This window comes from Anoplophora glabripennis, unplaced genomic scaffold (assembly GCF_000390285.2).
Source record: "Anoplophora glabripennis isolate ALB-LARVAE unplaced genomic scaffold, Agla_2.0 scaffold27, whole genome shotgun sequence".
Taxonomy (NCBI): domain Eukaryota; kingdom Metazoa; phylum Arthropoda; class Insecta; order Coleoptera; family Cerambycidae; genus Anoplophora; species Anoplophora glabripennis.
In genome coordinates this window covers 1507208-1525234 of record NW_019416292.1, presented here as the reverse complement: position 1 = coordinate 1525234, position 18027 = coordinate 1507208, and the positions used below count along the sequence as shown (strand labels likewise).

Genomic DNA, 18027 nt, shown 5'->3' with positions numbered 1-18027 from the left:
TAACCACAAAGGTTCGTGGAATCTTTGTCTTAGTGTTTGGAATTTTTACAATCAAGGAAGAGCCTACATCCTCAATATCATCTACAGTTAAATTGACTAGTTCATCAGTTCGACAAGCTCCGGCAATCCCCAGAATTAATCCAACCTATAAAAAATCAAAATACTTAATAATTGAAATACCTAACAACAAAAGTAATCTTACCTTAATCATTAAGAATTCTTTGTCATCTGCACTTGATAGAAAACGGTCGATTTCACCCTTTGTCAATATTTTCGATTTTTTCGCTTGATATCCGTCACCGGTTCTTTTCAAAAATGCGATCAGCTTGGGGAATTTGCTTATATCTATGTTGTCGTAAATTATCAAGCATGACTTAACCATAGAATATTGCGCCCATAATGTGGAAGACTTGTAATTCTTTGCATTTTCACTGAAGTATGCCAACAAAACATTCTCGCTGTATACTTGAACATTTTTCTCGGCGCACCACTTTTTGAACCGATTGTAGGCTATATCGTATAAAGATCTTGACTTCGTAGGCAGCAAATTGCTTATTGCAATATTTGCAGCCTCCACAATCTCTTCCGACTCACAATTATTCATTGTGCACTAAACAAACTTTAAACTAAACCAAACTAGCACCTTAATTTGACAATTCTTTTTGTTTGTTTATTTTATAGTTATGACAATAACTCAACGACTACTAAATAAATGCTCAAATCCGAATACAATAATTCTGGTGCTACTTACTTCATAATGACAAAATATGTGTTTTTAAGTTAATGAGACCGTGGAAAAAATAGTACATACCATTCGGGAGAGATGCTATTTTGTCCTCGGTGCATTGTAGCCCTCGGGCTTCAAATTGCGCCTCTGCCAAAATAACGCATTTCTCTCCCTTATAGTATAATTTACTATTACTATTTTACTATTTACTTTACTATTTTACTATTACTATTTTACTACTTTCAAATTTATAAAAGAAAAATGACCCCAAATTATGGATATTTATTTTGAAAATAACACAAGGTGGAGGATAGATATATTATTTAATTTTATTATCATTTTTCTACAGAAAATATAAAAAGATAATATTTCAGAACTGATAAATATGCATGAAATGAAAAAATGTATTTTTTTAATGAAACTTTCTCAAGCATACATCAGCAGCTTCAAGAGACTGCATCTTTTCTGAAATATACTGATGATATGACAAACACTAAAACAATCGCAGCACCTCAATTGGAAGACACTTAATGAAGTAAGTCATTAAACAATTTTAAGGATATTGAAATATTCTCCGTACTATTCTGAGAGTGCTATTGCCAGATGATTTTCTTCAACGGTTAAATTTCTGTCAAAGCTGCTGAAGATTGTTTGTGTCTGATTCGCATTATTTTATTTATAAATTAAATACCGTTGAATGATATATAAAAACAATACGAAATTGGTTTTGGTACACCTTCAAACATAGTTAGTGTATAATAATTCAGTTGTTTTAAGAATACGCATACGGTTTTTGGAGTGTAGTAATTTTCAGTGAGACTGGACCGAGTCTTTCAAACACAGGATTATGATACGTGAGTTCCCCTTCCAAAAGCCCCCCAAAATTGTATTATTTCCCAGTCATCGTCCGAGCGGAACGGGCTTTAATTTTTCCGTTTATCATATAAACCCTCGTCATCCCCCGAAAAGTAATCCTTTCTTTCAATGGAGAGAAAGGGAACGGCCGCCCCCTGGATACGTTCGCATTAGGCACGTTCGGAATCGAATTTGGGGCCCCCGGAGATGGTTTCACGGATCCTAAATCCCGGAAAAATCGGGACAAGATGTTACGGGCTTATCGTGTACAAAGTGATGTGAAAATTTTTAGATTTCACGGTCTTTGAGCGCGACGACAAATAAGACACTCGCTCCGGAGGGAGCGGAGCGACACCTCTCTCCGTTATTGATTCCCTTCTTCGGGCTTAAACAAACCTCTTAGCAGCGAGAGCGCTAACGATCAGAATAAAATAAGCTCCGCCCGATGTTCCCTCGGATGTTATTTTTGATTAAAAGGAATTATTGAAATTTCAACGCCGGGAATTCCTCGTCTCGGCGATGTGTCTTAGAAATTCGGAGAACAGGAGAAACAGAACATAAATATTCTCTTAATAAAAAGATATTTCAAGAATAACAGCAAATCTGTAATTTCTTTTGCAATATAGTGTGTTTTATAAGTCCAATAGTGAGCAGTAGCTCCGTACTACACCAAAATGATGTTAATGTTGTTGTGAGTTTCATTCTTAATCTTGTATTTTAAGAAAACTGTTTAATAATGGTCTGTATTATTTACTTTTCGGTATAATTCAGAAATGTATGTTCTACTCTAGAGAATATGTAGTCATTTGCCCTTCACTTAAGTACGTCTTAACCTGTCTGGAAAAAATATTTAGTATGTAAAATAAGAGATTCTACAATTACTATTACTATTATTATTACTAGAATTGTCATAAAATAAAGTGAAGACTGATTTATACAATTGTATCATTGTGAAACACTTAAATTGTTTTACGCATCGTTGTCATCGGTTCCACAATCTGGATGGATCCGTTATAGATCGCATCATCAGGTATTTTTCTACATTTGTTTCAGCAAAACTTATTTGCGGCAGTGATAAAATATGTTACTCTGAAGAGAACGACCATTCGGCATCTACTGATGTAATATTTGCGTAATTAAATAATCTACTTCCAAGCTGTCCGACATGGTAATTTCCACTCGAGTTTGTATATATTCCAATAGGATTGAAATGTTTTATTATTTAGTATATCAAATGGTAGATATATGAAATCAGTATGAAGATTAAATTAAACATAAATCGAGTCTTCTGGTTTTCGCCAACGTGTGTTGTGCACTCTTTAATACTTATTATTTTATGTTTATTAATATTTATTTTAAACGGTTTTATACATATACAAGAATGTATATTCTGAATTACATCAGTGTTTATATTTTCTTAGTAAAAGAAAGTATTGTTCGATATTTAACTTTCCCTATGACCCCATTCACTTGAAATAACACGTGTTGAGTGCCGCTTTGTTGGACAAAAAATTTACTATTGATAAAGCTGTGAAGCTGACCTGAGTACATAATTTATTACTACTTGCTTTTTTTTATTAATTTTATAAAAAAATAAAAAAATTAAACATTTAAACGAAGGAAGCAGCTTTACAAGGTATTTTTAGTACTTATTATTTTTCTTTTCTTTCATAAAATTATTTTTTATTCCAAAAAATATTTCTGTTTTGTTTTCCACCTGAAAAGTTTTTGTATGTTAATAATTTTATAGCTACTTATAGTATAATATGATAGCCCAGTTACTGTAGCTGAAAATATAGTAATACCTCCGAATTTTTTTATAACTGCATCGATTTTTCTCAAAATTTAGAATAAGGCTCATCTTACCCCCCCACTTCAGAACTTATATATGCGCTAGGTGTGCTTTTTGTTCTTAAAAGGTGAAAACCACCCCTTATTGGGAAAAAAAAGAAGAAATGCAAATTTAAGCATTTTATGTATTTCTATTTGTGCAGTATGTGCTATCTAACATGAAATTTAATGTATCCCAAATTTTCAACCCGGAAAAACTTTTAAAACCCATCCCTTTGGATGAAAATAATATAAAACTTTTTTTTCTACTTGAAACGTTTTATGCATTTTTCTCAAATTAAAATTGATTTCTTGATTAAAAAATCTTTTTTATCGATTGCAACTTTTCAACCCTTGAAAAATACCCCTTCTTTCGAAAATAAAATGAAAGAATATTATTGAAAGAGTAGAAACATTTTAAATGTGCATTCGTATTAAATAAACATTTATTCCCTTATTATAATATAGTAGTTATAATATAGTATAGTACTGGTTTATTCGAATATATGGTTCAAAATTCTTGTCTGACCAAAATTTTCCTAAAATGATCACCTATACATGTGTTTATTTTTTTGACGATAACTTTCTTACTTTTTAAGATTTTTAATTGCACAATAGCTCATTTTGCAGGGAATTGTAAGGGCTACGTGAACTGTTGAGTTAATCTTTTTTAAGCCCTTCATTTTTAAGTTTGAAGGGTTTAAAGGGCTCGAAAAGGGTGCTTCATTCATTCACTGACTCATATGATAACTTAAAATGGTGATATCTCGATTAATATTAATTTTAGAGAAATAAAAAATAAAGCAAAACATTCAGCAAAAATAGAGCTAAATTTTTTTACTCCTGTATTTTTTTCGTACACCCTTTAATTTTTAAGTTACAGCGTAAAAATCGATTTTTTTCAAAAATTTGAAAAATTAACATTTTCAAAAATTAAGTTTTTTTTCGAAATCATGCTTTGTAAGTGAGCCAAAGACCCAGAACATATTCTCAGAACATAAATGAAGAAATCTGTGCATTTAATTTTAATTCTGTCGCCAAAGGCACTGATTTGTTTATTAATTTTTTCTTAAAAAAATTAGCGTATCATGTTATTTCGATCATATTTCCGTTAATTTTGATTCTACAGACTTTTAAAACAGCTCATTTTAAAGGTTTTCCAAAGTACTTTAAAAAAGGTCCAAATAGTTTTTTCCTAATATTTATGGTTTTGGCGTTATTTAACGTTAACTGGTTCCAATTTAGTTTTTAGCTAACATATAATAATGTTTAAAAATCCATAACTTATATTGCAATTAGAGAAAAACAAAATAATGCCATTAGATTTGTTTTTTATTACTTTTCTTTTTGTTCATTACAATTTTTTCGTTAAATCCAATGGTTTCAGAGTTATTTGCAAAAAAACTGTCCGAAAACAAGCACTTTTCAGTAAAAAATCATTTTCAATGACGAATTACTCGGAAAGTATTGGATTATCCAAAAAACTTTATATAACATTTATTACTTAAAATTGATTCCTCTATCGATTCCTGTGGTTATTTTGGGCGTAAAAATTTCCACCCCCAAGAAGAGGTGGGAACCACCCCCAGGGCAAAAACACACTTCGGTATACTATATAAGTTTTTTCCTTGAGGCATTCCCCACATTCAGTCAAAATTTCACGTCAGTCGGTTCAGTTATAAAGAACTCGGAGGTAAAAACCCTGAGTAACTGGACTAGAATTGTTTGTGGTTTTTTAGCATTATCTGCGCTCGACATAATTACATGCAATTAGCATCAAAAGATAACTAAAATCGTAAATGAAATAGTTCGATTACAGGGAAATTGGCGACTAAACAGCTCGGCAGCTCGCGTGGCTGATTGACGATGACGGCGCATACATACATATAAATATACACCCTACGTCCACTCAATCCATGGACACACTGTATATCGACAATGTAAATATACATTTTGGGTGAACTACACGAAAGTGTAAAATTACATACTTAATGTAATTTTACTAGTATATGATGTAATTTTACTTTATCTACTGTAGCGTCAAAATATGATGAGCTGCATTAATTTTTATGAGTGTGTCACTCCGTTTATTTGCAAGCAAGTGTCGCCGGCAAAACTCAAATTTTTTATCAATCGTGAGAAGTCCCAGGCAGTCGGCGATAGAACAAGGAAACTACATTATGGCGGGCGGATTCCTAATTTTTAAAAGCCGCGCTCTCGCGAAGCCCTCTTAGCCGTAATTAAAATGTACAAGTGAAATCGTTATTTTCCGCTTTTACCTGCGAGTGGATCTCATTAATTTTGCAACAGGAGAGTAAGGATACTGCTCCAGATTTCCGTCATTAAAAATCAATTTAATAACACCAAAGTATCTGCTACTCGCGGGTCCAGGAATTATTACTGAAACCCTACTTATTAAACCGGAGCATCCTTTGAAGCGTCATCTTCATTTTCTTTTACGCATTTTCAGCAGTTTACCCGCGGAAAATAGAGGAGCGAATTTAAATTTCAAATGAAGGGAATAATGCCTTTTTCAGAAACGAATACAATAAGACAATTGTTACGCCCTAACGAGTTCGAATGATTTTACGCGATTAGGGCGCAGGCCGGATCAATGGATATTTGTAAAAAATATTCCCCCTTGTTCAGCCAATACATCAGAATTTGCTTTGTAGCAGGCGGATTTTTTCAATGCCTTCATTCCCAGTCCCGATTTTTCATAATTTTTAATGAGCAAGAAAATTGGCAAAATGTCTAGATTTGAGGATTTCTTTCTTTGTCAATTACGTCGTAGCCTATTAATGAAACTGGAGAAGATTAAGATATTTCACAAGTAGAACCGGAACCAGAAATCTCATTAACCTCAAATATAAATATATCTACTAGACATTTATAAAACTTTTAATTAGAATGATTTTTTTGTGAAACGCATTACTTTGACATTAGCTTCGGAGCGGGTAAATTACCATCATCTTTGTGTATTTTGGAGATCTTGTGAACTGATTTGAGTAAGTATTTTAATAATATACTATTATACATACACACACTTATCCGAATTTACATGTATATATATTTTTTTATTTGATATTAATTTAATAAAAAAAATATTAAGAATAAATTCAATAAAATTTAAAAAAATTAATTAAAATTTTTCTATATGGGATAGGGTTTTTTATGAGGGGTAGGTCTTCCATAAGGGTTTTTTGGGTGGCTGAAAAGTTGCAATGTATCATAGATCATTTGAAAACCAATAAAAAGTTTATAATTCTACATATGCATACCATTAAAACATCTCAAGCTTTCAATAATATTTTTTTGTTTATTTTATTATAAGGGTTGGTTTTTAAGGGTTGCAACTTTGTAATAAGTCGTAGGCTTTCTAATGAATAACAAAAGAAATGCAATACATTGTGAATGCAACAAAAGAATATTGTAAATTGTTAAAAACTTTTTTTTCTATTTTGATGGCCATGGAAGGGTAGTTTTTAAGGATTTTTAAGGGTTGAAAAGTAATTAAATTTCATAAATTATACTAAAAAACATGAAAGGAACTTTATCCAACATATTTGAACATGAATTGAATCTTTAAAATACGTAAAACTGCGATTTTTGTAGGGGGTCAGACGAGCTTGTATGCAAATCTTCAGGAAAATCCATGCTATCCCAAAAAAAATTGGGAGCTTTTACCTTATTACAGTAAATAATAATCTTCAGCTGTAAATAAATGCACTTTTTATTTAGCACTTCAACGCTAAATGTCAAATGAATAAACAAAATGACACAAATAATTAATTATAGTATAGCAACTATCATTTTTATTTATCAGGTTACTTTGATTGACATATGAAATTATATTTTTAGAATGCTTGTAACTATTAAACAAAAACGAGTCGGACCTATGTCCGTATAAGAAAAAATGTTTGAAATTAACCCAGCTACCATTTATCAAAGTTTGTCATAGAGCTTGTAGAACACCCTGTATACTGGGACATGTACTTATAAAAAAATATAAATACTATGTAAATAATTTTTTGCGATTCGTTGTTTAATAAACCCGGCTTAGCGGGTATGTTCCAACTTTTTTCTTTGCCCAGAACGAACAAGACGTAAAACACCATTTAGTTCTGCACTAATGAACAGGACTCTAATTGTATCCTCGGTAACGAGTACCCGGTGACACCAGCTAAGGGGCAAAAACTAGCAGGAAAACTAAATCGACTTTGGCCGAAAACAGTGACCCGTACAAGAGTGGCTTGTCGTGAATATAGGCTAATTTAGCAACGACCAGTTCAGCCACGTAAATGGAACAGAAATTAGCAGGCACCTGTTTAGAAGATTTTCAGCGCTTTTCAGTTGATGAATCTGTTCAGCGACGCGGTAACTGACTGCCAAAGAGCCGGCATCGAATTAAAATAAAATTAAATTAAACAGTTTTTTTTTAATACATTTTTTAGAATAGGTACTAACTGAAAACTAACTGGTTAAAATGAAAAAATGTGGAAAATGGGCTTAATTATTTCTTTAATTATTGAATTCGAGGATTCGCGAATTTTTGTCTGTATCTCAAAAAGTAAACAAGATGCGGGCACTTACATAAAACATTGTTAGTTGAGGCAATGAAGCACTAAAAAGGCCAAAAGTTCGGAATTTTTTCCATAAAGACGGATCGGAATGCGGTTTTTTGCATTCTCTTCCAAAAATTTTTTGTAAAAAATGTGGCTACTTTGTGTTTCTGACAAACCGGAAATTGCATTGCAGCAGCCAAAAATGCATTTTTTGAGACGCCTTTTGGAAGATTTCAAAACTTTGTAAATAAGAGTCAGAACTGGCCCAAATCGGGTACTCGAGGGTTTTCGAGGTCGCTGATCACGATTATGATGTTCAAATTGACCTCCCGAACACCTGGAGCTAAGGAACGCCGATGAACGTCATCTCCGTGGGACTCTCCCACAAACCACGCGGGGAAGGAGAGAAACTCGGCGCCCGGGGGTTTTTTTGGTCGCTGAATTCAAATATGCCATCGTCGAATACCCCCCGGACACCTGGTGCGCCCGAACCTGGACGTGGACGTCATCTCCGAGAATTTTCCTGACAAGATTAACAAAAACAACCCGAAAATCATTGTGGGGGCGTTTTTTTGGGGTGCTTAATCCAAATTTCACGTCGAATACGACCCCCTGTACACCTGGTGCACGGGAATCTGGACGCGGACCTCATCTCCGTGGGTTTTCCTCGCATAATCGAAAAAGACGAACCGAAAATCGATATAGGGGGGTTTTGGGGCGCTGAATCCGAATTCCACGTCGACAACGCCCCCCAAACACCTGGTGTACCGGACCCTGGCCCCGAACGTCTTCTCCGTGGGGCTCTCCCAAAATTCTAACGGGGAAGGAGAGAAACTCAGCGCCCGAGGGTTTCTTAGGTCGCTGAATTCAAATGTGGCATCGGCGAACACCCCCCGGACAACTGGTGCGCCCGAACCTGGACCTGGACGTCATCCCCGAGAATTTTCCTAACAAGATCGCCAAAAATAACTCAAAAATCATCGTAGGATCGTTTTTGGGGCGCTTAATCCGAATACCACGTCGACAACGACCCCTCGAACACCTGGTGCACCGTAACCTGGGCCTGAACGTCGTCTCCGAGGGTTTTCCAGACACGATCGCAAACACTAACCAAAAATCAACAATTCCACACAGTTGTTGCAGTATTGATGTCGGTCTTTAAGCCATCAGGTTTGGTTGACCTTCATGGGAATGACATCGATGTCAAGATAAAAGTTCGGGTGCACCAGGTGTTGGGAGGGTACTTTTCGACGTGAAATCCGGATTCAGCGCCCCGAAAAACCCCCCATAACGATTTTTGGTTCGTTTTCTTCGATTGTGTGAGGAAACCCCTCGGAGACGACGTTCAGGCCCAGGTTACAGAGCACTAGGTGTTCAGGGGATCGTTTTCGACGTGAAATTTGGATTAAGCGCACCAAAAAACGCCCCTACGATGATTTTTGAGTTGTTTCTGGCGATCTTATTAGGAAAATTCTCGGAGATGACGTCCACGTCCAGGTTCGGGCGCACCAGGTGTCCGGGGGTGTTCGACGATGGCATATTTGAATTCAGTGACCCAAAAAAACCCCGGGCGTCGAATTTCTCTCCTTCCCCGCGTGGTTTGTGCGAGAGTCCCACGGAGATGACGTTCATCGGCGTTCCTTAGCTCCAGGTGTTCGGGAGGTCAATTTGAACATCATAATCGTGATCAGCGACCTCGAAAACCCTCGAGTACCCGATTTGGGCCAGTTCTGACTCTTATTTACAAAGTTTTGAAATCTTCCAAAAGGCGTCTCAAAAAATGCATTTTTTGAATGCATATTTGGCTGCAGCAATGCAATTTCCGGTTTGTCAGAAACACAAAGTAGCCACATTTTTTACAAAAAATTTTTGGAAGAGAATGCAAAAAACCGCATTCCGATCAGTCTTTATGGAAAAAATTCCGAACTTTTGTGCTTCATTGCCTCGCCTATGTGGAGATCAGTACATTTTAATTATGCAAATTTATATGCTTAATTAATTTCACTAATTTTTTCAAGGCAAAGTGGGGACCTACATCATCGACAACAATCAATTCAAATTCAAACAGATTTGCGCCCCGTTTATTAATAAATTAATTTAATTAGAGAAGGCAATACACCGCAGCCCAACTGACCAGATCGATGTTCGCCTGCCGTGTAATTGATACTTCAAACTCGGCAATACGGTGACTCAATAAGCCCATTTAAGGGAAGAAACTGTCCGTCGTCGGGTCTGTGCTCTTCCGGTACCCCTTGCCGAATTCAATTAATTATCTTTGACGAACTGCTCTCGGGACGTAGGCGAGACCTCCAGAAGTTCTGGGGCGAAAGGAGGCGACGAGGACACCCTTATATTTCAAGTGTTAATTTAAACTGATTTTCTGTTTAAATTAACGGGCCCGGTTCGGGGATTCGCACAGCGATACTTCGCTCCGAAAGGGGGGAATCGCGAGAGCGATGATTTCTTTAATCGATAACTCTTACTCTTGACGTGCGACATTAAATGTTCATGTCGTGTTTTCATAAGAACTGTGTACGAGCACACAATTTATTATTTTTTTGTACATATACTTTTAGTGTGAATGATACACTGTTTTATACACTTTAAACCTATGAATAATATTCGCGGACATTGGCGGACCTCCATGGGAATTATTTATTTATTTGATTATTTCAAATTCATGCTAAATTCACAAAAATATCTGCGCACGTCCATAATTCAATAAACAGTTAATAAAGATACAATTACAAATAAAATAAATGCAAATAAAGACAAACAAAATATATCTTAAAACAATAATAAAAGACTAAAATGAAAAATAAATTTATAAAAGGTATGTTTAATTATATTCTAAAATATTTTAAAAAATGCATTTAGTCTAATATTGAAAATCATTTACATTTGCATTTATAATTCGTAAAAAAGTATAAAAAGCGCGAAATGGAGCTAATACAGTGAAAATTCAATAATGTCGAAAAATATGTATCTCTATTTTTCACTTAGGCGATATAGCTTGTTTATTAATACGAAAACGACGTCATATCATGCTAGGACAAAATAAGCGACCTAAATATTGTCACCCGCAATTTGGTCCTAATTTGTGCCCTTCTCCTCTGCAAGGGTAGAATGTGCCGTGAATAAATGAAGCAGACAAATGAAAGTACAAAATTTATTAACATTAATATTTGATATGTAACAATAATTTGCTTTAAATTAATAACAGAGAATTTAATTCTGCATCTCATGGTAAGACGAGATTTTTCAATTTTTCAATTGGCAATTTTGATATGATATTTTGGTCACCCTGTATAACGCAGGCCAGTTTTTGGAGGATGATTCGGAAGAGTCATCCTTACTAAACATCTGATAAAAAAAAATGGGCTTAGTAGCTGTTAGTATAATCTGTCAGTATCATAAAATGTAAGCAGCCAATATCGTCTAAAAAAACCATTCTAGCGAGATATCTCAAAAAGTGTGAATATTTGAATAGAACTATTCTTCACAAAGTACCCTTTATTTTTTATGTAGAATCCGAAAAAATATAAAAAATGTGTGTTTCCATTTAAAAAAACAAAGTTGGTGTCTGGCCAAGAAAAGTGGAACACCCTGTATAGTTAAATATATTTTTAATTTGTACATTCCGAGAAATGTGGCAACACAGTAAAAAGAAAAATCCATATATTCCTCATTTTAACATAGATATTGGACTTTCCCGCACTAGTGGGACAGCGTGTAGTATACTGTCGATACAAGTAAAAGATTTTAGTACTCCAGTTTTTGTATTGTTCATTTAACAATTCCTTTGTCATCTATATCATCTATTGAAAGCTTCACCAACTCATCTCTTCCTAATCCTCCAAAAACACCCATAACTAAAACAACCTTTTTACGGTTTTCAAAAATATTAATATATAAACATTTACAAATAATTAAAGTATGTCTTTATAATTACTTATTAATTATTTTATCAATTGCAATATACTCAATTCATTCCAAAATTAATTATCAATTACTATTATTAATGTATATATTCATAACTTTTTATATTACTTTGTTTAAACATAATATAACAGTTTCAAATAGATGACCAGGGTATAGTGAAACGGTTCAATTTACTCTATATCAAAACGAATAAATCTAGATCACGTGACCATTGTCTTAAAATTCCATATTCCATAGATCAGTTCTTTCTTTTAAATCTCAACCGTTGAAAGGATCACTTCGTAGCTTCATTAGCTCGTTGAAAGATATTATTAACAATTGTGTAACTTTACTTTACTGTAAGCTCACTTAGTTGGGTAAGAATTGTTCTTTATATCATTTTCTCTAATGGTTTGGAAATTCAAAAATATTCACATCGAAATATTAATTTACTTTTTAGGCTTCTTTGAGCCGGTCCACAGTGGGAATTATTGGAAAAAATTCTCGCCACTCGCCAATTTTCATCGTCTCGTCGTGTTTTTTTTTTTAATAATCTCGTGGTAATCTGAATTTTCATATTCCGGTGAGGTTTTTTCGAAAAACCCTTTTTTTAATGCTTAGGGAGCGCCTCAACCTCAATGTCGAAGAAAACATTTTTAAATACTCGATCTTCAGTTGTAGAAAAAAATGTTAAAAAAGTATCTGCTATTAATAAAATTGATTATTATGACCCTTGATGATATATCTGATGTTTTTTTTCAAAAACCTAACTAACCTCAAAATATATCATCAAGGGTCATAATAATCAATTTTATTAATCGCAGATACTTTTTAAACATTTTTTTCTACAGCTGAACATCGAGTATTTAAAAAAAAATTCTTCGACATTGAGGTTGGGGCGCTCCCTAAGCATTAAAAAAAAAGAAAAAGAGTTTTTCGAAAAAACCTCACCGGAATATGAAAATTTAGATTACCACGAGATTATTAAAAAAAAATCACGACGAGACGATGAAAATTGGCGAGAGGCGAGAATTTTTTCCAATATTTCCCACTGTGCGGTCCCTCATCGTCTTATTATCACGATTATTTGGAAAATATAAGATTTTGGAAGTACGACAGACGGGCATGGTTATAGGTTAGAACACCGCGATCTTGGGGGAATATTCGTTGACAAAATATACTATTGGACATCCTGCCTTCCCACCTTGTTGAGCTCGTTCTACTATCACCACACTCCGTGATTCTGTTAGCGGAGTAGAGCGACATAACCTCGCTTAGTTGACAACTATTCTGAGACAAGACTCTTGTTGATGTTAGGAGGACTAACCACCACCGACACCACTTTAGTTCCTTAAAGAGCTAGCAAGAAACCACCTTACTCGTCGTAGGAATATATACCAGTTTTAACATCTCGTTTGAAGATAAATACCTGGCCTCTATATCCTTTACTGTTTATTTGATATCTGTTATGGAGTAGTTTAATTTGATGATATTAGTTTAAGGATTTTGGATTTATAAATTAGCTAACTGTACACAATTTGCAATTACACTTTGGGCGATATAACTAACGATATTTGTGACATAAATTTGACGTTCAACCTTGTATATCTCATTGATTCTCTACATGACTAACTAGTAAATGATATACAGAGTTAACCTGTAAGTTTCTTGTATCATCAGTCCCTGCAGTGAACGATAGGCAAACACAGATTATTAATAAATAACTTCCTTTTCACAGGTATCCTTGTGTGCTCTGACTTAAGACAAATTCAACCCCTGCCCTTCCAGCTATAATATTTATTGACTTCTGACTAGTAGAGTTGTAAAGGCTGGAATAGCGTAGCAACCTACAATAACAGAAACCTATTAAGCACATACAACAATATAGCAAATTATTTCCGATATTACATTTGCCAAAAGATATCTAGCAGTAACATTTAAGACATGACATACTTTGTAGGTTAACTAAACTTAACTAAACAGTATAATCCCAATTGTGGTCGTATGGTGCACAAAAGAGGTCGATAACGTAAAAACAAAATATTATCAGTAACCCACATATCCTGAAAGCCCATAAATTACCACTCCACTTTCCAACTCTGAATGAAGAGGAATAGAACGTAAGATAAATCGTCGGGGGTCCCTGTTCTCGGTTGAACTTCTTCTACAAGATGGATCAATAAAACCGCAAAATTTAAGGTTACTCGAACAAATTAGACAAACTGTAGCGAATTCCGTCATAAAAGTTACATTCGCATCGAGATAAAGGCACATTTAACAATAAAATCCTTATTTAGTACCTTCACATGTCTCTAAAATACTACTCGCTGTCAAAACCTCGAAGAGCTTGATGTTAAGCTTTATGCCGCTTCCATATTCCAGCGATAATAAATCTTAACGGCCCGAAAGTAATTTTTGGCCTCACTGTTCAGCTTAATAGATTTCAAGTTTCCCTTTCGGGGCCGCTGCCGGGTTTCCTGTAACGGGGATTTAAAAATTCCCCCCGCAACCGCAAGTAGTGGGGAAACCAATAAAAGTTAAAAGCTGTTTGGAAGTATCCTATGGAGGAGTTACACACTCCGGGAGAGTGGTCAGGGCCCGGTTCCAATTTATTTTAAGTGATGTTCTCTTATCGAGTTTGTTGTTAAAACCATAAAAGGTGTTAGCGGGCCTGATGATGATGATATGATAAGAACGGGAGCGGTTCGCTAGGAAACATCAATCTTTAGCCATAGCAAAGTAATAAAGCGAATGAACTAAAACATGTCGGTAGATAAACGTCCAAATAGCAGACTGATGAGGAGTAATAAGTTGGAAACCGATGCCTGGTAATTCTGCTGACGAATGATCTTAGCTGGACGGGACCTATAGTCCGCAGAGTAGTTGTTTTCCCCCAATATGTTTAGTCAAGAAAAAACTCGCTTAATAGTTTTAAATAGTTCTTCCTTCAATTACATTTATCTGACAATTGTCCAATTTTCAGGATAGTAAGTATTTAACAATTTTAAATTTTTTTGTTGTTTTAGAAAAATATACACTGTGTTCCCGGATCTTGGGCAGCCATGGTCAGTAATCAAATATGTAACAAAACAGAGCGTCCAAAAAATTTCAAAACGCGAAATTTTTCCTAAGCAAAGTACATTTAATTTTTGTTTTTGTTTAAAATTGTATTTAAGAAAGTTGCTTGAGAACTCAAGTAATTTTTAAATACGGTGTTTAGTCAAAAAAGAATAATCACATTTTGGCGATTTTTAATTGTCTTACGTAAAGCAGACCCAAATTATACAAAACTTTTTATCATGAATAAATAACTATTTCTCGACAAATCAGCAATATAAAAGTTTGGAAGTAATGAAAAAACAACAACAAATGTTTATTAATAACTGTCAGAAAATATTAAAAAGTACCGACATTATCCCGTCATCGTTTTCTTTAATTTTTATTGTTATCTTAATTTTTTTCCGTTTCATATATTCTTGTCATCAGCATATATCAAGGAACAACTACTACTTCGTCTTATTAAGTCTGTTAACTACTAGTGTTAATGTATTGCCTGTTTTCGTTAATCTAAATTGCTAATAGATCAAGTATTATTAGCCAGTAACGTTGCCGATGTTCTTCAGAATTAATGGCCTGTATATGTTTCAGGATGTTCTAGTTTCAAAAACTGTGCAATCTTATTCTTGGTATTCTTGCCGACTGGTTAGTTAGGAAATGTCATCGAAATTTTTGAAATTGACGTTGTCCAAAGTAAGTTTTCATAACTCATCAGAACGGCATGCTCCTGCAATGCCTAAGACCGGCACTACATTCATTAGCAAATATGTGTTATCGGGTGCCTGAATGAAATAGGCAATAGAGTGTAAATAACTATTGTTTAAAAATTTTGTTATGGAGAATGAAGAGCAAATTATGCATTGTTGTAACCTTATTAGAACCAATCCTTTGACCATACGGCATCTGACTTTAATTTTGAAAATCTATTGTAACTTTTAATAATCTCCCTGTTTTTTCCTTTGATTTCTGAATTCGTCTTGTTTTGTGTAGTTTTATTTTTTAATTTTTCTTATCGTACATACAAATTTATTTTGTAAATTCAAAAACGTATGAGAACATTTAAAACGAACAAGGAATTTTCATTCGATTTCTTTAGTTGTAACAACAAACATTAAAAATTTAAGGCAAAATTTATTATTTATAACAAATTCAACAAAAGTGTGAAAAAAATATTATACACACATCTTTTATTACCCATTTGTCTACTTTTAAAATTCGTAGTTACATTAAAATAATCGCATAAAGTGTGAAATTTTTATAACAACTCTACTAATTAAATTTTTTAAGACCGTTTCTGGTTTTGCCAAAAAATTAGTGAATTTAAACAAACATGTTAATATTGAAAAGAATTTTTATCTAAACCTACAAATGATCATGAAATTTAACACGTTTTTTTTATTGTCACAACCCTTAGTTATTCTGAATACCATTCTTTTTCCTTTGAATCCCTGAAAAGCATTTAAAAAAACCGAAGATTTGGGATTGATGCCATCTTTCCGACGTAAAGCATGACCAAAAACATTTTTTATAAATGCTCAGTTTATTTTAAAAGATAGTAGAAAGATCTGAACAAATTATTAAAAAGGGGAATTAATTCAAAATCAGATACCTTTGGAAGAAAAGTGGAATTGAAACAAAATCACGTACATCCGCCAAACGATCTAGATTAGAATGATTCACTTAAAGAGATATTTGTATTTGAAGTTTTGCGCGTCTGGGCGAGATTAAAATATCGGAACAAATTACACGGATAAAAGAGATTTAGGCCCGACGAAAACATTCCCCTGTCTGACGAAGGAAATAATTAAAACGTTATAATTAGTACGGAGCCGTACTGTGTTGTCTTTGTAGCGATAAAAAATAAGAAAGGGCATAATTAAATCCGACGTAAAAATATGCCGTTTAAAATTTTAATTAATGACCCGGGAATTTTTTATTCCCGGTCCCGCTGATATTTCGGTAAAAAGAATTTAATCAAAAGATAAATGGTACGCGACTTTATGAATGCTTATCAGCGGGCTCTCGACAAATATGAGGAAAATTCTTCGATGGAGATATAAAACCTTCAAAGATATCTTGCAACCTTCGCGAAATCTTATTCAAAGAATTCCTTCCGACGGTATTAAAAGAAATTTTAATATCATAACCTTACAGTGTCCCGCGCGTCGGCAAAATTATTTCAAATGGAGAAATCCGGCTAATACGATTTTCCTGGCAAGATGATGCGGAAATATTACTCGATAAAACTGCAAATATTTTGGTTATTACACTCAACACCATTCATAATATTTTCTTTTAAATCAATAGTCACGTTAGCAAATTGTTGAAGTATTATTAGTGTTAGGAAGATCTTGCTCGTCACAATATACCTGAAATATATTACCTCAAAAGACTCTTTGCAAATTGCATTTCCCCCGACAATAGCAGTTTTCACGCTGAATAATAAAGTGACTCACCTTATACGTCCAATTTGGTTCCTGTGTCGTTTGTGCCAATTTTATTTTTCAGGGCATCTAGCAGATGGGATCTGCAAAGAAAGAGGTTACGTTTAGCCAGACACCAAGCAAGAAACGCGCAAAGTGAGCAAGACATCACGAATTATGGGTCAGGATTGGACAGGCTAACTCAATTCAATCCACTATATTTCTACGGTAGTTAATAAAATTTGCAATCAGGATAATATATATTTTTTTAACTTGAAATAAAAGCTATTATTAAATTAGGTAGACGACATTGGACATTGAAAGAAATAAAAATATAAATGAAACAATACAAAAGATTACATACGTAGAATATTTTTTATTTACTTTTATCATTACTCGAGCGTTTTATTTAAAATGGTTACCAATTAAAACAGGAAAAGAGATCTGTAAAGGAACGACCCTATAAAAAACACCTTGTATATTTAACTCCGATAATAATGCTGTCTCTTACTGAACAATCGCTCTGTATAGCCCTACTCTATCCATTTATAAAATACAACCGAGAAAACCTCAAAGAAAGACCCTTCTCCATTGTCGATGTTTATCTTGAAAATTTGCTATTGATAACTTCTTCAAATTGTCACGTATT

The 18027-nt window shown here is 34.0% G+C and overlaps 1 protein-coding gene across 1 annotated transcript in view; it reads right to left on the bottom strand.

Annotated features, from left to right (window-relative positions):
- The window catches only part of LOC108910125 (poly(rC)-binding protein 3), a 228360-nt gene extending 210877 nt beyond the window's left edge, over positions 1-17483 (bottom strand). Inside the window, exon 1 of the mRNA XM_018714652.1 lies at positions 17412-17483. The gene's annotated coding sequence lies outside the window, so the exon portion shown is untranslated. The remainder of the gene's footprint in view (positions 1-17411) is intronic.
- Between the last annotated feature and the right edge of the window lie 544 nt (positions 17484-18027).